General features: G+C 43.9%; 1 protein-coding gene across 1 annotated transcript in view; it reads left to right on the plus strand.

The window, feature by feature from the left end:
• Positions 1 to 21,533, plus strand: part of MCTP2 (multiple C2 and transmembrane domain containing 2) — a 287,776-nt gene that overhangs the window by 195,682 nt on the left and 70,561 nt on the right. The window lies entirely within an intron of this gene.

Consider the following 21,533-nt stretch of genomic DNA (forward strand, 5'->3'; position numbering starts at 1 on the left):
CTTTTGTTGCTACCTACCATCAAGCCACCTGTAATTCATAGAGGCCCTATGCGCAACAGAATGAAACCCTGGCTTTCATTTGTGTTTAGGGAAATCCTTCACAAACTCTTTTTTTTAACGTATTGATATTGATATCCACTCACTTGAGATATAAATGTGCCAATCACTACACATTACAGTGTGAGTCAATGTAGCAAATGGGAAGCACTGGAGTATGTGAAGTCCACTCATCTTGCTCTGGTAACAGGCCCCTTGTCATGAGGTTGATAAAATCACAGGGTTTCAGGAAGGTAAGAGACCATGCCACTACCTTCACCAACTACCCGGAGTCCAAGAATCTTGGAAATGCTTCAAGGTCAGGGCAACACACTCCCCTTACTTCCTTAGACCTCCTCTATTGGTACCGTTGGACACGGGGGTCGAAACCAAGGCTGGGGATTTCTTCTCCTGTACACTTAACTTGTGGCCATTGCTTTCTGAATTGGTCCAAGGACACTGGAGAGTCCTGTGATATTTGGGTGATTTAACAGAGAATACAGGTAAACGTCGTTGGAAAGCCTCATTTCTGCATTCTGCCGCCAGTCATCGAGCCTCCCTGTTTTCTCCTAACCATTATTCATATAAAAATGAACCGGAGATACTCCTGGGCTCGGGCCACAGCACCTTAGGTATGGATTCAGGTATATCAGTGCCTTCGTAGACTTTCTTCTCGCCATTTGAGAGCGTCTTCTTTGGTTTTGTTTCTGTTAGTTGATTAGTTTCCCTTTGTAGACGGTCCATGATGGCTGTTGCTTTGACCTTTCACATACGTTTGCTGCTGCCTGAAGTTGTTAAAAGAGTTGCCATGAGTAAATGCCCGCAGAAGGATGTCCTTAATCCGTATCTGTCTTTGTCTGGGCATTTCGTTTCCCACTTCCTCCTCCCCTTCTCCCCAGCCGGCTGCTTTAATGTGGGTTTTCTTCCCAGGCCCCCCAGCTCCCCTTCATACGGAATCCTCTTTGAAACTTTCCACAGAAAGGTCTAGGCACACCTGGACAAGCGAGGAAAGGCCGCACTATGGGAGGCTTCTTCCAGTCGGCACCTCAGCCAGCGCTGGGAGCAGGAGGAAGGGGTTTCCTCTCTCTCCCACTTAGTTTGTGGCTCTGTGGTTTTGGGAAAACAGTGATCTGTTGCCCTGGATTCTGTGAGGGAATGACAGAAATGATTAATGGACTGCCGGCCTGATCTGTGGAAAGATTAGAACAAATGGATAGAAAGAGGTTGTCCAGGGAGGGCCTTCCAAAGGGAAGGGGGCCGGGGCTACAGCTCACTCCCTTTCCTTGAGTGCTCCCCTCTGGGGCTGCACCCCAGAATTCCCACTGCCATCCCACACGGCCACATCTTTAGGGATGGCAGAGCCGAGGATGCAAGGAGTGCGCTTTGTTTTGTTAGGTATTTCTGGCCACTTTTCCAAATGGTCCTTTTGCCAGGAAGCTGATGAACTGTGGGAGGCCCCGCTGTGTGGGGGAGTGTGGTTGGGGTGGGGTGTATTTTCCATTGGGCATCGTGGAAAACAAATCCCGCGTCAATAAGGAATGCTAAGTAAACAAAGCCCACCTTCTTGTTGACCTGAAGGTGGTGAGGCGCCCATAAACACATCAAAGGTGCTGTTTATAATTTGGAAACCCAAGCCCTAATGTCTACACCTCATGTCCGTGGAGCGAGTATGGAGAATTTCAGAGCTAGGGAAAGTACAGAGAGATCTCTAAGCCAACCAAGTGTGATTTTGCTAAAGGATGTTTATGTCAATGAACTCATGAGGGTCAAGATAAACCTATTTATTTTTGTAGCAAAAGGAAGGTAATCTAAACATGTAAATAAATATATTTATGGAAATAATTTAGGTTCTCCTTTCTCTCTGATAACAATGTGATTACATAGACTTTTTCCCATGTTTGCTCTAGAGTCCCCTGTGTTAGCTGGGGCGCGTGTGCCCATTTGCTGCCTTCGCTGTCAGTAGCTCTGTGTGCCTTCCATGGAGAGAGTCCCTTCTCTATTGTCATGTTTGCAACTTGTCTAGTCTGCGGGTGTCCTGGATCAGAAAGAGAGTGAGAGGCCATGAAGGTCAAGGCTGGCTTCTACCCTGCTTGGCTCTACTAAGGAGGATGCCATATTTGCCCCTGCTGCACAGTGCTTGATGCTCCCCTGTTATCGACTGAGGCCAGAACATGCTGCTGGTCTTTATTCATCAACGTGACGTTTTCCTCGGACTGAAACGGCTTGCCTTGGCATTGCAGGGGAAGAGCTATTTTGTGTCAATCTGAAGCAAGGCCTCGAGCCAGTGATTTATGAAACAACCTGACTGCATGCGAAGGCCCTTTCCTCTCGATCAGAAATTAGGATAATGTGATCTTTCAGGGCTCCCTGTGCAGGAGTGAAAAGAACCACGTTAGAGGAACCTGGTGGGGCTCTTCCTTCCCCTTCCGCCCACAGGAACAGGAAGTGACAGTGGGAACTCCACACGCCAAGGGCAGAACGAAAGGGGTTTTCTTTTCCCATCTCTGTTTTCTCAGATAACATAAAAGAGCCTGTTAACCTCATGTCCCTGTCCCCTGTTTCCAGATGACACATAGCATGGACACGATGGAATCATTTTTAGTTTATTCTGACGATTAACTTGAAGACGGTGTAAAAGCAAACCATTTACTTGTCCAGGATCCCCTGGAATGTGTGTGTGTGCATGGGATTTTGAATGCAGAAGTTTTTAAAAAGTAGCCTGCTGGTATCTAGAACGATGTAGTACCCAGTCAAAAAATGAGAGAGTAAACGTGAAAGAATTTATCAGCTGATCCAAATATCAGATGCCCCACAAAGGGCTTAATCCCCCTCGGAAGGCATACGGGGTTCCGGTTCTGAAACAAGGGAAGAAATGGGTTTCCTTGGAATTGAATCTGATCCACGAGGACACCACGTGTGACAGAGCAGAAGAGCACCCTAGGGTTTTCTTCATAGCAATCTTCCCTGAAGCAGACTGACAGCTTTCCTTGTGAGCTGCTCCTGGGTGGGCTTAAATGAACCTTTGGTGAGTCGACCAGTGCAAAGTTTGCAACACCAGGGACCTAGCACCGAAAACCAAACGGATGTCGTCAGTCAGTCCCATCTCATAGCAACCCCAGGCTCCTCAATCTCGGGACGACCTTGTAGATCGGTGTTGGACATGTGAGCTAATATTGGACTTAGGGGCTTGGACAGCACTGGGCCGGGATGCTTTCTTAATGTACACTTACCCTTTATATAAAACTCTCTCTTATACATGAGTTTCTGTGGATTTGTTTCCCTGCTTTACCCAGACTAACGCATGGAAAGGAAGACTCCTAACAATAAACCTCCACTACCCCCCACTTCTATTTTACCAAGCCCCAATATTGTCTGTGAAAGATGTAAAGCTATACAATAACATGGATAATTTTTAAAGACAAAGCAGCATCTATTTGACAGACAGCATCATCAGGAGCCTTAGATAGCAACGCTCCCTAATGTTTTTAAAATAGGATTGCATTTGTATAGTTTCGTTTTCCACCCATCTTTCAGGCGTACACCTACCATCGCAAGGAAGGCATGGCATGCCTGTGGGGCATTGATGGATTCCTTATTTTATTAAATTTTTACTTGGATGGTTCATGTTAAAAAGTAATCTAAATCTACCATATATCAATGGGCATCTTCATAAACCTATGATTTTAACATCTGTGACTTTTTCCCCTGAATTTTCCTAGTATAAGAAAATGAATTTATTCCTCAGAGTTGACAGGGCCTGTGATATGATCCATAATTTAAGGCATCGATCAATCCCCCAGACCCTGCATAGAGTTAAAAAATGCAGCTCTCCATTTGCTTAGTGGTGCCACATATATTGCACATCAAGGGTTCTTAGATTTTAAAGATCATATAGAATATTGGGTAATTTGACATGATTTCACAGTAAGCCTAGCAGAGGTGGCAGCAGCCACAGAACCAAGTCTTCCCAACGTGCACACGCACGCATGCATGCACAGCCACACAAGGGGAGGATTTTGGGAAATTTGGGACATGAAAAAATGCCCTGTTGCACATTGTGTGGGGGCAGTTTAGTGAATACCACAGTGCAAATCCATGAGGAATTACCTCTGCCTTTCTCTCTCCTGTGACCCAAAGGCCATTCAGATGACCTTTGCTCGGCTGGTGCAACTAACAGCGGTGAGGGCAATGTGGTTTCCAGAAAAGAGTTTCCAGGTAGTAGTGATGGGGTGTCCTTTGGCTACGTGAGAGATTTACGTGGTAACTGTTTCTAAAGCACATGTTCAATCGTCAGTGTACTGACAAGATGCACCTGTCTTTGATTAGATGCTTTTGGTGGCTTTGAGAACAATTGTGTCTCAACCGTGTGTGTAAAGCAGGCATTTGTTGGGTATTTGCACTTTTGGAACTCAAAATTCAATAGAATTTCTGTAAAGCTGAAAAACAATTCCAGTTGTGATAATCATTACATAGAGAAGACATTTTTAGAATTATTAAGTATATATATTTATGTGTATACATACTACACATGGAAAATGTGTAAGTATACATAATAAAATCCTTACAATTGCCCGTTATAATTTGTAAATTTATCATTTACAAATGAAATTCCAAATCTTCCGTTTGGTGGAGGACTAGATAATATACTTCAAATTTTTTCTTTTCTTTCTTTTTTTTTTTTAGCATTTTTCCATTTTTTTAAAATCTAAGAACAATCCATCATTGCACATTGTGATTATAATTTTTACAATGTAATTGCACCTTCTATTGGCAACTTCTCAGGCATTAACTAATTATGCCATTTAATAAAATTATAGTAATTGCATTAAAGAGATTATCTGTTGAAAATTTAAAAGCCTACTGCTAACTATTTTTATCAATTTTCATGTTTGTATGTTCAACTTTATAATTGAGGTGCATTTGCAGACAGGCTCGCAGATACACGGAAAGCATTTTGGCAATTTAGAGTGCCTTAGTGGGGTGGGGCTTTCTAAAGAATCCCACAAAGGCAATTCTACCCTGTCCTACAGGGCCGCCATGGGTTGGCATTGCCTCGACGGCAGTGAGTTTGGTTTGGATGAGTTTAGTTTGACTAGTGACCACTTGCTCTTTATATTTTAAATCCGAGTGCAGCATATGTTCAGTCTTTGTAGGGCCCTGTTGGACAAGTGAACTGCTCCTTTTTATTCTAGAGGCAGCTCCTGGGTCAGAAAACGCCCAGCAGCTCCCTGCTTCCTCTGAGCTTCATACTAAGTACATTTTAAGACCGAATAGCCAACTGCTTGTCTATCTACCTCCCCTCCTCCCCTGCCTCTCAGCATTCTCCCCTTCCTCTCTGTCTTCTTCCTTCTCAAGTCTCCTCCCTCTCCCTGGCTCCCACCTTAACATACCTCACCTTCCTACTCTGCCTTCCAACCCTCTCATTCCACCCGCATTAGCTATTTGAAAACAACACAGGGAACCTTTGTTATTATTGAACCACACCTTTAGGAATGAGGATTGAAATATCTTAAATATGTAAGATGAGCTGCAGAAGATGGGTGGGAATTATTACTGTTGCTTGATTTTGTTATGTTAACTCAGAAGAAGTTCTCATGTAAACATACACAGGTATTTACACTCACAAGGACACGAACACGCAGAAATCTTAATGTTCTTTCATTGCAAATGGTGTGTTGAATGAGAGCTTGTTGGGTACCTCCTCCCGGAACAGGGTGGAAATGCCAATCTTATTTTATGCCTTGTTTACTATTCCAGGGTTGACCATTGCCAGGGCTGATTAGTGTCACGAAGCAGCCAAGTGCCAGCGCGTGCGCCTTAGTACATTTCATGCTCAACCTGGTTGATTAAGTTCTTCAGAGCATCAAAGGAGTTTACTTAGACATTGACGGTCTAATACTTTAGGTTAATACTTCAGGTCCAACCTCCTTCAGTGGAGCACAGCTACGTGATTAAAAGATTGTTGTCGTATATTTTGAGCTATTGAATGGCAAAGGCCCTTTTATATTTATATATCCATACTAAGGAGCCTGCCGGTGCGGCAGTGAAGCACTAAGCTGCTAACAGGAAGGCTGATAGTTCAAACCCATCCGCTGCTATGTGAGAGAACAAGGTGGCAAATGTGTGTCCATAAAGACCACATCCTTGGAAGCCCCATAACAGCTCTCCCCTGTCTTTCAGGGTCTCTGGGTCCCAGTCCCCTTGCTGGCAGCAGGGTTGTTTCTGTTTTGTTGATGCACCCACACCTCTGAGGGAATGGCCTGCGTGGTTATCCATGCAGCTGCTAGCCAAACGGAAAGTGGTTTGAACCTGCCCGGGGGATCTCCGGAGGAAAGACCTGGTGATCTCGTCCCATGAGGTCAGCGCCTAGGCAACCCAGTGGGACAGTTCCACTCTCCATGGCACACAACAGGGACAGCCCGACCTAGGATAGCGGTGGGTACACGGACGCATATCCTCATTGCTTCTTGGGAAAATGCTGGCCCTCCTGCAAATCACCCGGTACCTACTGCCATTTCCCTTTTCATTCCATCTGATTCCTTCTCGGACTCCAACAGTCTGGGCCCCATCAGTGGCTAAAATTCACAGAGAAGCTAACAACTTAATCATCATCTTGCCCACCGTGTATTTTCCTTGCTTTTACCTGACCCTAGTTGTCCAGGATTGTGCTAAGTAGCAGTGAAATGGCCAAAAGGCAGGTAACAGTGGGAGGCCTGGGGGAAGGACAAAGGAACAGGCCCATTCCTGACCCAGAGCTGTGGATGGTGCCTAAAGCCACCCAGGGGGTGCTTCGGATTCCTCCAGAGCTGCGCTCTTATTGTGCCCTCCATCCACGTGTATTTGTGACACCTGGGTACACAAACATTTGCATACGATGCAAAAGAGTCTCTTTGGACATGAGAGCCCGCGGGTCTTGATGTGTGAAAACAGAACTGGCTTTCTGCTTAGGATTGGACCTGTTGAAAAACCAGGCTCAGCAGATATCTCTAGCTAATTCAATATCCCACCCCACCCCCACCCTGCTTTTTGTCTGGGCTTTGTCATTTGTTTCTAAGCTTCATTTCTATTAGCCTCCCTGGCTGATCTTTTGGGGCTCCCCATCAGGTGGCGTGCGCTCTCCATTGTCTGGCTGTACTTGGCAAGCTGTGGGCCCCTTTAAAGATGTGGGATGTGGGCCTGCATGCTGGGGTAGCCTGTAATTAGACCCACCCAGGTGACAGTGACCAGAGAGCCTGGTAATCATTTTAGCTGCCTGATCTGATGTTTATGGAGAGAAACCTTTGTGGCCTGGTTAGGGTTTACTGCAGTGTGTTTTACTTTTGCCGTTTGATTTATGATTCAGGAAGGTGTTTTGTATTTATTTATTTGGCTACTTCCCTCCTTATCTTGGGCTGGTATTATTGATTTTGCAAGAAACCCTTGCAATTTAACTTTTTAGTACTCAATCCAATATTTTCAAAAAGTAACCGGTCAAAAATGTGTATTAATACAAATTCAACAATTCTTGTCCTTAGCTAATTTTTTTGGTAGAATTATCAGTCAAGATATTCTTTGGTCTAAAATGCCAGGCACCATTTTTATAAAGACGAAGAAGACATTTAAATCAAACTCAAGTTCAATATGTAATTATCTGAGCCGTGTTCTTGTGCAGTATTTACTGACTGTTTTAATCTCCTTGGGATTTTCTTATGACCCAGATCTATATTTTGATGGCCTTTTAAAATGACTTCGTCTCTTTCCTCACAAGCTCCTTAAAGTTTCGGTTCTAACTCATTATCAGAAAAGTTTCATTTTGACAAGAAAAAAGAAAACAAAAAAGGAACTTGCTAAGGCTTTCTGTTTCCGTTCATGTTCAAATGAGCCGTGCGCCTATGTCAGTTGTCCATCTGTCCCAGCCCCCCCCCCCCCCCCGTGTGGCTCATATTTAAACATGGATCCACAGAGTGTTCTATGCATCTTAAACACTCAAAGCCAAGACCCCCAGCTGTGGAGGCGATTCCTACTGCTAGCAACACGGTATGGTTCTGAAGTCGCTTTCTAAATCTTCACCTTAGCGAGCCCCTCATCTTGCTCAGGTGGAACAGCTGCTGGGTTTGAACTGCTGACCTTGGGGTCAGCAATGCAGCCGGGGCTTATAAAGGGTCTGGTATGGAAGAAGAGGAAGCTTTAGTAAAGGAGTTGATCCATGACTTGCAGGTCTAATACCATCTTCACGATGCATGTTTTTATAGTCATCAATACTGCAATTCTATTGTCTTAAGCCGTGAGGTATGGGCAGGATTTACACAGTCTTTGCTGATTTTTTTTTTTACAGCTGTTTTGCTTCGAATCTTATATTTGGGAAATACTTCCTAAGCCTGTGGAGTTGTTACTCAGAGGGATACTATTCCAGGAAAGGAACAGAAATGTGTATTGTCATTTGTTGTATGTTTGGCGGACCCCCTTCTGATAACCCACGGACGTTCCTCAGCAGTCCTTTCACGGTGATATGATGCTGCTTCCATGAGCGTTTATTTGGGGCTGGGGGCGGGGTGTATGTTCTAGAGGTGAAGTTTGGACTTTCTTCATAAAAATTTGTTTTCTTCTTGAACTGGAATGACACTTTTAGAGATCTGTCTTATATTTGTATTCTGTTCAAAGAGTAACAGAATAATAACTGTTTCCTTACTGATAGCAGCTTTCCCTCTGCTTTGCTGCAAGCTAGTTCCCTGCAATGAGAAACTTCATGAGAAGCATTTGAAAATAAAAGCTGTTTTCCTTGCAAACCCTGGAAGACTCCATATTTTTTCGTATATGCACTTCTATATATTCCATTTTCCCCATAGGTAGACTTTGCAAAATAAAATCATGTAACATGTGTACAGTGGTTAAAAAATTAACTTTACATCCTTGTCAACGATATCTTTTAGACAAATGCAATTTGTCTTACATGGATGGTTTTTAAATATTTAATAATGCACATATTTTCCCCCAAATTACTGTAAATTAAAATAAAACAAACAAACATAAACAAAAGAATGGAAAGCGGGTCTGTGTGGGGGGGTCAAACTATTTCTTAAACTTACTTACAGATTGCCCTGTAGGTGGCGGTAGAAACTCATAAATGATAAAAATCCTCAGGTAAATGTCTGTGGGCTGCTTCTTGGGGATTTTCATTTCAGCAATTTATTTTTAATTTGATACAATCATCTATAAGCAGAAATCATTAAGTTAGTTTAAAAAAATCAAAATTTTATGTTGTGTGATCTCCTGCTCTGCTTTTATCATTTTCTCACCTATCCGGTGGCATGGTTCAACTTTATTCAGAATATGGTCCATATTTTTGTACAATCAGCAAAGGTATCAAATGGAAAATCGTCATTTTAGGCCATTTTTAATGCTTTTCATTTTCACTTTTCTTAGCCCACACTCAATATTCAATGCGCACGGCATTGGTTAGTCTTGGTGTCCAGGCAGTCTCCTACTGTCATGATGAGGTTGATTATATTTTGGGGGAATCTATGTGTGTGCAGTCTAATTGATTCCAAAGAAAATGTCCCCTTCCTCAGTTGTTTAAGGTTGACTATAATCTGTGACTCAAAGTATCATTAATTCTCTGGAAACTGTTTTAGCTAGCTATTTTAATTATACACAAATATACAATTATTTTTAAAAGAAAGGGGAAACATTTGAATAGTCATAGCTCATATGGTTTTTCCGAGTTTTAAACTATTTAATTTAAGGCATTCACTCCTCAAATCAAAGTTAAAGCATCTAATATAGAGAAGTTTGATTTCCTGCTAGCTAAGGTTCAAAAGTTCTTAAATTGCTTCTTGTGAATCTATATTTTTTAATTTGCTTTTTTTAAGTTTGGGTGGAAAGTGTTAACTCTAAAGTGATTTGCTTTAAACATACAGCTAATTTTCAGCAGTACTATCCCCTTGTAGTCTCGTATTAAAACATCTTTTCAGCGCACATTTTCAAGGGATAACTGGGCTGATGCTAAGAAAATGTAATTATTTTGAGTTTAAATGCTGGAGGCTTTACTGGGGCGTGTCAGCCACGGACAAGTGTGTGATGAGCTGGAGCAGATTGCGTGAATTTGTGTCTTAGTTTCTTTTCTGAACATTTTACTGTCTTATGTACTTCGAGACCAATAAGCTCTTGTATACCACACTCTCAGGTCCAGAGTTTCTTATAATAGATGTGGTGGTGGGGAGGGTGGGCCTGGGGGGAGGTTGAAAAGAAACCTCCTTGCCTTCATATATTCTGTTTCCTTCGCTGTTCCAATTACTCATGAGGGAGAAGAGTGGGAAGCAAGTCAAACTCTCTGAAAACCTATTTTGCCGCCTTCATATAAAGAATATTCAGTTCTCTGCTCTGTTAGCAGCTGACGAAAATCTAATCCATTAAAAAATATATCATGGTAAGCAGTTCTTGAAAATGTTTATAATAAATGGGAAGAGCCAAGCTTCCACTGTGAGATTAGCAGGTGGGACAGGATGTGTTCATCAGGAAATAGGTTATTGCCTGACCACTGTATCCTGCCGCGTAACCTGCAGGGTAGATGAAGATTTAAAAGGTTGCAGGGCGAGGATTTTATTTGATTTCCCCCCTTTGCTTTCTTTTGCATATTACAGCGGTGTTTATCTCACATGGTGTTTTTCTCAATGAATCTATTATAGAGTTCATTAAATAGACATAAAACACCATCCCATGCATGCAGGGGGAAGGAGGGGGTGGGAAAGTGGAGTGGGGGGAGGGAGTCCAACCATCAAATGACCTAAGAACACCGATGGAACTAATTCATTTTTACACAACAGCCTTCAGAGCTTGGAAAACAAAGGGTGGAGGGGACATTGGGAAGGCATGTTTACCCCGAGTCTTATCCACTCCCCTTTAGTCTTAAGAATACAGGAAGCACTGCGGAGGATGATAGGATGGTGGAGTTTTCCTTTGTATTTTACTTGATTGCTAGCCAGTCTCTGAGCTAGTGGAGCGGGGTGCTCGTGAATCATGCTATCTTCGTGGACCATACCTATGGCCACAGCCGGAGTGACATGAGATCAAATACTGGGACTCAAAAGCCGTGGGGAAGCATTCCACGTCTGAGGTCTGATCTATTGTCTGGGAGGTCGGAGAGTGTTAATGCACTTACACTCCCTCTCTAATTGCTCTGTGACACTTCCTTAAAGGATTGAAACCGGCTGGAAGGGCGCCGTTGCTGGTCAATTTTTGTCTTCCGCCTGCAGTTGAAGTTTATCCATCTTTCCACCGAGACCACTAGATCAAGTAACCTCGCCCGGCGTCAAAACCATAAACTGAATTAGGGGTAAAAGCAACAGAGAGAGATGTTATTTGCCGCTTGGTGATTACCGTGCTCCTTAAATGCTCTGCATTCCATCTCTGGTGTTTACATTGTGAAAATACAGCACTTCTCGGTTCACAAAGGGCTGGGAGATCCCTGAAGGCCCATGGCTTCGCTGTGACTTTCCATCCGATCCGTTTTCATAATCTGCAGTCGGTGCCATCACTTCCAGTTTGGGGATTTGGCTTACGTTATTTCAGTGGCCCCAGCAACATGGGTCCGCACTGTCATTGTAAGCTTGAAGCAATTTTCCAAACATATTTGAAAGCACATCTTCTTGACTTTGTGCGTCTGAAACGGATACGGTTATTTGATACAACCAGTTGCCCTCCAGTCAATGTCAACTCGCGGCAGCTGAGCCCACGGATGTCGGAATAGAACGGTGCTGCCCTACTGGGTGTCCAATACCTGAGTTTTCAGAAGTCAATCATGAAGCCATTCCTTGGAGGTGCAGCTCGGTAGAGTTGAACGCGCAGCTTGTAGGTTGGCAGCTGAAGAGGTGAAACCCTTCCACCTTGCCGGGGCTTTTATTGAGTCACACCCTGTGTGCCGAATGTTCCTTTGATGAGCAGTACATGTTTTTTGCATGGCAGTGGAAAGCTTAAAGGAAACTTTTACCAGTTCTCCCATAATAGTGGCCTGGGAAATTGGGTGGGGGGTGGGGTGGAGATACTCATGCTTGAGAACCGAAGGAACTCCCTAAATTTATATACCCCCTGGACGAGGCGTGAGAAGGGCGAGCTTGCATTTCTACCATGAGCATTGCCCACCACTGTGTATAAGTGCATCACCGAGGGATACGAATGCGTGTGCGTCAGTTCAAATGGCTAAACTATGGAAGCCTATCACCTGCATATACTATTTGATGTTTATGTTGTTCTGAGAGCCATGTGGCAGGGGATCGCCTGTAATTCAGTACAGCAGTCTGTCCGATAGGTGTAGAAGGATTGCTGTTCCTTTCTTTCTTTGTTCTTTTTTTCAAGAAATCCTTTTTTTTTTTTTTCCGTGGGATTGTCACACTTAGCGGCTGATGGCACTGTATTTTATTCCTACTGAGCAAAACTGTCCGTGTGTTCCTTCTATGTGTCTCCCAAAGACTGAGCAGATGAGGAGAACAATTGCTGGAGGGGGAGAAACACATATGAATCGCAGCCTTCAGAAGAGAATTCGCTGGTCTTTCTGTCCCTCCGCCTTACACGCACTTTCCTTTGTGCGTGTTATCTCCCACTGCTGGTAGATTACACTGACTGTCTCATCTGTATATAAAAATTAAAAATTCAAACAAAAATCTGGCCCACATGAAGAACAGGCCCTTTGGGCATATGGTTCATTATGCATATTCGTTTAATTACGAAAACACTTGGGATGGCTTTCCTGCCCTTGCTTTCAACTTGCATAGTTGGATCTCTTCAGTCGCACAGAAAATGCAGCACAGAATTCTGTTCTAAAGGAGGGGGAAAAAGAAAAGTGGGGGGGGGGATAGAGCCTTTGAAGAAATTATTGGAATTCACCAAAAGCAAGAAGTATGGTTCTCAGTAGGAGGGCCGTGGACGTAGGGAGCGCTTTTCTCGTCTGTGCTCCTGTTCTATTCCTCCCGCCCCACTCTACCCTGGCCCTGGAGTCTGGTTTTACTGTGGTTGCCTTGTGTAAATGCAGGTAGCTCAGTAATGTGAGAGGAAGACTTTAGGTTTAAAGAACATTCCCTCTGAGCAACGCGGGTCTCGGGATAGAGCAGTGTCTGTAGGTGTTGCTGGATAGCGAGGAATACTGTGAGCGTGTGGCTTTAATTGATTTCTCAGAGCAAACAGGTGGGGATGCTTCAGACATCCATGGCCCGGGTGCCACTCCTAATTTGAGGTCGCACGTACAATAGCTTTATTAAAATAAACAACCTCCTGGCATTGCTTTTACCCGAACATCTGCCTTTTTGGCTTTTCAAGGGCTGTTTGAAATAGTTTCGCTCGGTACTTAAAGGGACCGTGCCCCCCACGAGGTTGGGAAGACTTCATTCCTAGCCCGTTCCTATTCCTGTTTGAAATCGGAGACATGAGAACGCAGTGTGTGAAAGCAGTCCTGGTTGTGTAACCTCAGTGCGATGTTAAGGATGTCTCACCATTGGCAGAAGGCTGCTTGGACTCCCGATCCCGCAGAGCTGAAGAATCCGAAGAGCATTCTTAAGAGAAACGTGTTTGAATACAACCTCGTTTTTGTTTGGGGGCATGGCTCTGGTGCAAACGCAATGTTGCTTTTCAGTGAAGCAAATAGATAGTCTATCAGAAATGAGAGACACCCAAGGCTTCCTTGCTGGGATTCCTGAGGGAATCATGCTTTGCGATAAATTGCATCATCCACTAATCACTGCTGGAGGGTTTCTAAATTAAGGCACCTTGTCTGGTTCAAGCGCGCGGACCTCGTACAGAGGTTTTGCAGGCGTTGTGGGAACTTCCCACAGCCTTCCTTCTTTCCGTGCTAGAGAAACGCGGCAGAAGAAGTGACTTAACACAGCGAACTCTTTTACCCCATCGCTGCATGGATGCTAATTAGATACACTTGCTTTATTACCCAGAGTGGTTTTTTCCCCTATGTGCATTCTGATCTAATCTTTCTGTGAACATGCAGGAGGAAGCTGTAGGTGTGAAGTTGAAGCTGCCAGTCACAGTTGCAGCCTGATGTTCATGTGACCAGAACCAAAGAGCACTTTTTAAAATCATTTTACTGGGGGCTCATACAACTATTATCACCATCCATCCATCCATCCATCCATCCATCCATCCATCCATCCATCCATCCATTGTATAAAGCACATTAAGGCATGCTTTGTCCACTTGGAATACAACCAGAGCCCCCTCAGACTTCTACCAAGGAGGGTCTCTACCATGCCAACGATTACACCTCTGAGATGAGTGAGACACTTATTGATGCATTTCGTTGGGTTTTTTTTCATGCCAAGCTTTATAGGAGATAAATAAATGCGTGGGGTTACTTTGCTTTCCCCCCACCCTCTGTTCCTTTAATCGGAGAAGAGAATTTACTGATGTCTCTGAAAGATATATGAACCAAAAGCAGACTTTCACCTGCTCCGTTACCACCTTCTGCAAAACAAAAAAAAAAATGCATAATGAGAAATGTATTGTCTGCTTCTAGACCTGAAATTATGATCGTCTGGCGGGGGAGGAGCCAGTATTAGCCGCACATTAGATGCTTGCTGTCTTGCACTTAGTTCAGTGCTTTTCCACTCTTAAACTACTGGCTCTGCCTCTGTGAGTCAGTGGTGTGCGGGGAAGGTTTTATTGTGCCCTGGGTGATTTGATTCTCCACCCACACTCCTTTCCCCCTTCCCCCCATTTATATAAAATCAAGAAAGGTAAAGCAGGAGGTGGCCAGTCACCTGGTGCAAATATTAAAGTGACAAGAATTTTTAATTAGTGATTTACATTTAAAAGAAGGGATATATGACATAACAAAGAGATATGTCTATAGAGGTTTAAGAGCCTCGTGTCAATATTGAGTAAGCTTTGGATGGCCAACCGCCCTGTCAGACATTTCAAACCCACCAGCCACCAGGTGGGAGAACTTTGAGCATGTCTCCTCTCTTAAGATTGACAGCTCATCTGTACACAATTGAACATCACCTCACAGAGGGGTTACGAGGAAGGAATGCATCAGCCAGAGTGCAGTGTAGCACCGACGAGACACAAAACATTCCTCTAGTTCTTTAATGCTCCCTCCACACCCCACTACCATGACCGCAGTTCTACCTTACAAACCCTGCTAGACCAGACCATGCACACTGGTACAGATAGAAGCTCTTGACACACAGAATCCGGGACAGATAAACCCTTAAGGAACAGTAATCAGTAATGGGAGTAGGGATAGCATGAAGGGAAGAAGGAGGTTGGGGGGGAGGGGGGAAAGTGTGAGAAAGGGGAATCCAAATCGCAAGGATCAACATGTAACCTCTGCCCCTGCCATCCCCCTCGGGGGAAACAACAGAAATGTGGGTGAAGGGAGACAGTGGATGGTATAAGATATAAAAACAATATTAATTTATCAAATTCACGAGGGTGAGGGGGTGAGGAAGAGGAGCTGATACCAAGGGCTCAAGTAGAAAGTGTTTTAACATGCTCATGGCAACGTATGTACCAATGTGGTTGATACCAGAGCTGTAAGAGTCTCTAATAAAATGATTTATAAGGGAAAAAAAAGATTTACAGGTTCAGAATCCTTGTATTGGGTCACTATGTATCAGTAATGATTCACTGTCAGTGGGTTTCATGTTGTTTTATGGTACAAGGTGGGTACCCATCAAAAAATGGAAACGTCCACTGGGCTGGGCTTTCATAGTTCACGTTTTCCCCACTAGGCGAGCATCCAGCAACCTTCTCTGAATTAGCTCACCAAGTGGCATCGCCTGGGAAGGTTCTTTCTGGGCACAGTGAATGTTTTTGTCAAAGCAGTTTCACTCAAACCTTGTTTTGGGGGATGGCCAATTCAAGAGAACAGCTTGTGGCTGCAAAATCTTGTTTCCTGCTTGGGAAATATGCAGCAGAAACCATTGTGATGTAGAACACGGCTCACAGGACAGCTCTGTGGGAAAGACTCAAGTGGATGAGTGGTTTTCTCATTTCAAAAAAAAGTGAAATGTCGATTGATGAGGAGCCTCCTTCTGGACTGGATGAAATGTCAACAAAATCCGTGCACGTGTGCTCGAAGGCCGGTGATGACCATTGAAGAGAAGGGGAAGTTATCTGGATGATCTTGGAATGCCATTCAGCGAATTGTAATGGAAGATTCAGGAATGAGACCGGTCGCTACAACGTTTGTGACTTGGGTTCTGACTGACCAGGCAGAAGAGCGGTGAGGGGAAACATGCCCTGCTTTGAAAGAATAACCCTGAATCGACCCCAAAATTTTTTTTAACACGGTCATCACTGGTGAGGAGACATGCTGCTATTCTTACAACCCCCAAAGTAAACATTAATTAAGCCAATGGAAGATGCCATCCTCACCTTGCCCCCCAAAAACTCATCAAGTGAAATCAAAGATCAGGGCAGTACTTTATTTGTTTTCTTGATGTGAGGGGGGATAGTGCATTTGGAGTTTGTTCCACCAGGTCAGACTGTTAATAAAACTTTTCTAGTTAGAGGTTCTGAAATGATTATTTAACAGTGTGTGACATAGAAAGGCTTGATTTGTGGCAGATGGGGGACTGCTTTTGCTACCACGACAATGTGCCTGCTTCACGCAGCCATCTCAGTGCATTCGTTTTTTGGCAAAAAACAGCATGCCCCTCTTGCCCCATTCACATTACTCATCTGACCTCGCTCCATGCAACTTCTTTTTGTTTCTCTTTCGGTTTCCTCTAATGAAGAGGGACATGAAAGGACAGCGATTTGATGACATTGAAGAGGGGAAGTGAAAAATGAGGGAGGTGCTGTCAGCCATCCAAACAGATAAGTTTGAAACATGTTTCCAAGAATGGAATCACAGACTTGACAAACATATTAAGTGTAAGCAGAGTAATTTGTAGGCGATAAGATTGTTTGGTTAAAAAAAATCTAAATACATAACCTTGAAAAAAATTCTGTATTTTTAGTACTTGTTAAGGTAGAAGCAATTTTTTTTCCAGATATAGACATTCAAAGGGGCAAATAAAAGTCAACTAAAAAACATATTCAGAAGAACAGAAAAAACACTTACATTTAATATTGAGATTAGAGAGATGTTTTGTGTATAGACACCTGTTAAAATCAGAATACTTTTACCTGGGTGCTTCATAGACTTGATCAACAAAATGTCATTGTGAAGTTAGCAGTACTACGAAAATGATGCTGTAGGTGTGTTTCCTACTGGTGTGAATAGTGAGTGGTGGCGCCATCAAGGTAATTGCTACATTCGAATCTATTGTTTGTGCTTTTGTGTCAGTCCGTCTCACTGAACGTCTCCTTTATCTTCAGTGCCCTTCTCTTTTCCCAAACTAGACAACATTTTCTAGCAACTGCTCTTTCCTGAGAGAGTGTCCAAAGTAAGTGACCAGCGTCGGGCCAGCTTCACTTCTAAGGAATGTCCGGTTTATATTGCTTCTGAGATGGAGTTAGTCATTCTTTTGTCAGGCAGGGTATATTTAATGAATCAGTACCACAGTGTGACTGCATTCATTTTTCACTCTTCCTTCTTGAGTTTGGAAAACAACGTGCATGGTTTCCTTAGGAAGTCATAAAAAAACAAATCCATGGGCAGCGAGCCCTTTGCTACTCATGGGGCCCCCAAAGGACAGAGCAGAGCTGCCCTGTGGGTTCCCAGAAGACTATGGGAGCAGAAAGCCTCGCCTTCCTCCCTTGGAGGGCAGGGTACTTTCCAATTGCCTGCCTGTACTTATCAGCCCGGCATGTAACCACTACTCTACCTTCCTCAGTCTCAGAGGATCATCAAAGCGAGAAACACAGAAAGTGGGCAGTCATGAGGGCTAATAAATGTGAGGAACACCTAATCTGTGTATGTATGTATACAGACATTGTGAGAAAACTGCTAGTGAGTGTCATTTCCAAACAAAACAGGATGCGTTGGTGGAGTTCTGTCTCTACACAACGAGCCATCCACTTCAGGAGGCCTTCCTACCACCACTACCACCAATGAGCTGTCCACGTCATTCTGTGTCATGTGGGAAGAGTCAGGCAGTGCTATGTATTTCAATGCCGGTGGATCTAAAAACCAAATGATTAAGGAATGGTGAATCGTCACAATGTTGATCAATCAATATCCAGTAACGAGAGCCGACCTGAGCTATGCTGGTGACAACCCTGCAGGTTTTCTTAGGGGTAAAAAAGGAGAGCCGGAACTGAAAACGTTATTTCAATTTGGGGACGATTCAAATGGAGGTTGATCTGGGTCTTCCTTCCATAACAACCATCTGTTTTCCCACATCTTTCCTTAGATCGGGATCATCTCGGGGAGAAGTAGCTCCCTCCCACACCCTAGGCCCTTTCCAAAGTTGTAAAATGGGTTTTCTGTTTCCTCCTTGATAACCTTTATAATTTCCTTAGGCATGCTCTCGTTTTACACAATGCAATGATGCATTAATTTTCTATTACCACCAGATCGGGTTACTACAAATGTATGGTGGGAAACATCAGGAGTCTTTCGGCAAGCACTTCTGTAGGTCAGAGATCTGCCATGGTTCTCACTGGGCTACCATCAAGGGAAAATGGTGTTCTGGTTTTGTCTAGAAGATCTAGAGGAGAATATATACACTTGCCTTTTCCTGCTTCTGGAGGCTATTCCCTTTCCTTGACCTGTGACCCCCCCCCGCCCCCCCCTTAGTTATCTCAAGTGAAGCCCTCGTGGTCTGCTCCTTATTTTGTATCATTCTCACCTTCATCATGCCACCACACCTTTCTGTAGATCTCTTTACATCTTCCTTCTACTTTTTAGGACTTTTGTGGTTACACAGGACATACCAAGATAATCCAGGACAATCTCGCTCTCAACGTTAACTGATGCACGACCCTAATTCTATCTCTAGTCCTGTTTCTCTGTGGATCATAACCAACTTTGGATAGCGTTGACAAGAATGGGAACTATGGAACATACTGGAATCTGTACAGGGACTGGGAGGCAGTCATTAAAACAGAGCAAGGGAATGGTGCCTGGTTTAAAATAAGATAAGGGGTGGATGAGGGTTGTCACCTTTCTGCATACTTATTAAATCTGTATGCTGAGCAAAGGACTATATAAAGAATAACTTGGCTTCCGGGTGGGGGGAAGGCTTACGCAGATCACACAACCTTGCTCAGTGAAAGCGAGGAAGACTCGCAGCACTTGCTGATGGAGGTCAAGGACTGCAGCCTTCGGTGTGGATGACAACTCCATGTAAAGAAGACCAAAATCCTCACAACTGGACCAATCAGTGATATGATAGACAGAGAAAAGATTGAAGTTGTCAAGGATTTCATCTTGCTTGGTTCCACAATCAATGCTCATGGAAGCATCAGTCAAGAAATTAAGTGATGTATTCTCTTCGGTAAATCCCAGATCAGGCTGTTAATCGAGCTTTCTATTTAGAGGTTCTGAAAAGATTACATAACAGTGTGAGACCACAAAAGGCCTGATTTCTGACAGATGGGAGACTGGTTTAACTACCACGATAATGCACCTGCTCACACAGCCATCTCAGTGCACCAGTTTGTGGCAACAAAACAGCATGCCCCTCTCGCCTCGTGCATCTTATTCGCCTGACCTTGCTTAGTATGACTTGTTTTGTTTCCCATGAATGCAGAGGGACATGAAAGGACAGCAATTTGACAATGTAAAAGAAGGGATTTGGGGGGGGGGGGGAACGAGGGAGGTGCTGTCAGCCAACCACACAGTTGAGTTTGTTTCCAAGCATGGAATCTCAGATTTGACAAAAATATTATTGTATATACTCATGTCTAAGCTGAGTATTTCAGCAACATTTTAAATGCAGTTTTGTGGTAAAATTAGGTGCCTCGGCTGATATTTGGGTCTACTTAGACTCAAGTATATATGGTAAATGTAATGGAGAGTACTTTGAAGGTTGTTTTTGTTCAAAAAAAATTTTAATACATAGCTTTGAATAAAAAATTCTGTTTGGGGGAGGGTACCCTATAGTATATTCTTCCACATTCATGAATAATTTGCACCACAGCTAAATATACATAAATGATGATCCTTTTTCCAATATGTATCAGTTTGTGGACATAAGCCCACTCCCCAGCTAACATATCTTCAGCCTGTATGTCTCTCTAATGATAACCACTAGCACAGGAATACAATTGTTCTTATTGCATAGCAATAATTCTTCCAATAGTACACTTAAAAAATAATACTTGGAACTTCTTTCAAGATAACAGACTTTGCCTACAAGCTGCTCAGACTATTTTGTTCTAGAAACCAAATGAAGTTGATAAGAATGATAACCCTAGAATGTGATCTTCAAAGGAAAGATAAATAAGTGGATTGGATACTAACTGCATAGGAAACTGTATGAAAAGAGTGGACATTGAGAAAGAATGGCCAGTGGTCAGCTGGATTAGCACCACACAACCATTTTGAATTTGGCAATCGTGTTGCAATGATGGGATGGCAGTACTCTGATAATCGGCTCTGCTCATGAGTGCCTAGTAACTGGTGACCCCAAACTAACCACGCCCACATTCCCCAGCCGTTCCCACACCTCCTGCATTCCCACCCACTGGACAAGAGCCACTGCTTACTCCTGCCCCATTGATCCATGATAGATGGTGGCCAGCAAAAGCTCCGCGCCCCCCCCCCCCCAGCTACTCTCCATGAATAGCGGGGAACTGTGAGTCTAGCCCCATCTCCTATCACACGCATTAGGAGACAGATAGTGAGCCCCTAGGTCCTGTCAACCTAGCTAGCAAAGTGCACATCTACCCGACTCAGTCAAAGGTATCAAAACATGTTTTTTTTCAAACCCGGACAAAACTCCCTCTGGTGAAGGGGAATGTCTTAATATGCCTCTTCTATCCATTTCTCTACAACTCCCAAGAAATGATTGGGATGCAAATAAGGTGTCGAGGGTCTTCACTTGGGGGTGGTCAGTTTTGCCATTCCATTGGCCATAAAAATCAGGCTCTCAGAAACAGGAAGAGGGGAGTCCTAGAGGCATCAAGGAAGAAGAGCCCCCAGTGGAACACACGTGCAGTACCTGCCCGAAGTCACAGCGACACCAGAGCCTGCAGCACAGAGATCCTGAGATTGTGAGGCAGAGCAAGGGGTGCTCTGTCCAGCCCACCGAACAAGGCAAAAGGACTATGCTGCTGAGAGGCTGCAGACCAGAAAGACGTGCCCCTACTGGCCAAGAAGAGGTGCTGCAGCCAACCAATAACTGTAGCTGTAGTGCTCTCTGATCCTGGCTCATGCAGCCAATTAACTTCCTATTCCACTCAAATAGGCTGCCTTCATGAACCCCATAACTGTAAATATCATCCATGAGTTCTTTGTGGCCCTTGTAGAATCTTATCAAACCCCGCAGAGAAGTGGAGTGCCATGGAAGGAACAGTTGGTGTCAGAGCATGGTAAGAGAAGGATGGAGGGTGGAGACACAGCTGATCCCCACTTTGTGGCTATTGGCCTTGGTGTGAAGTTGGAATCTCCTCCCTGTGTAGCC

The sequence above is a fragment of the Tenrec ecaudatus genome, chromosome 9 (genome assembly GCF_050624435.1).
Source record: "Tenrec ecaudatus isolate mTenEca1 chromosome 9, mTenEca1.hap1, whole genome shotgun sequence".
Classification (NCBI taxonomy): domain Eukaryota; kingdom Metazoa; phylum Chordata; class Mammalia; order Afrosoricida; family Tenrecidae; genus Tenrec; species Tenrec ecaudatus.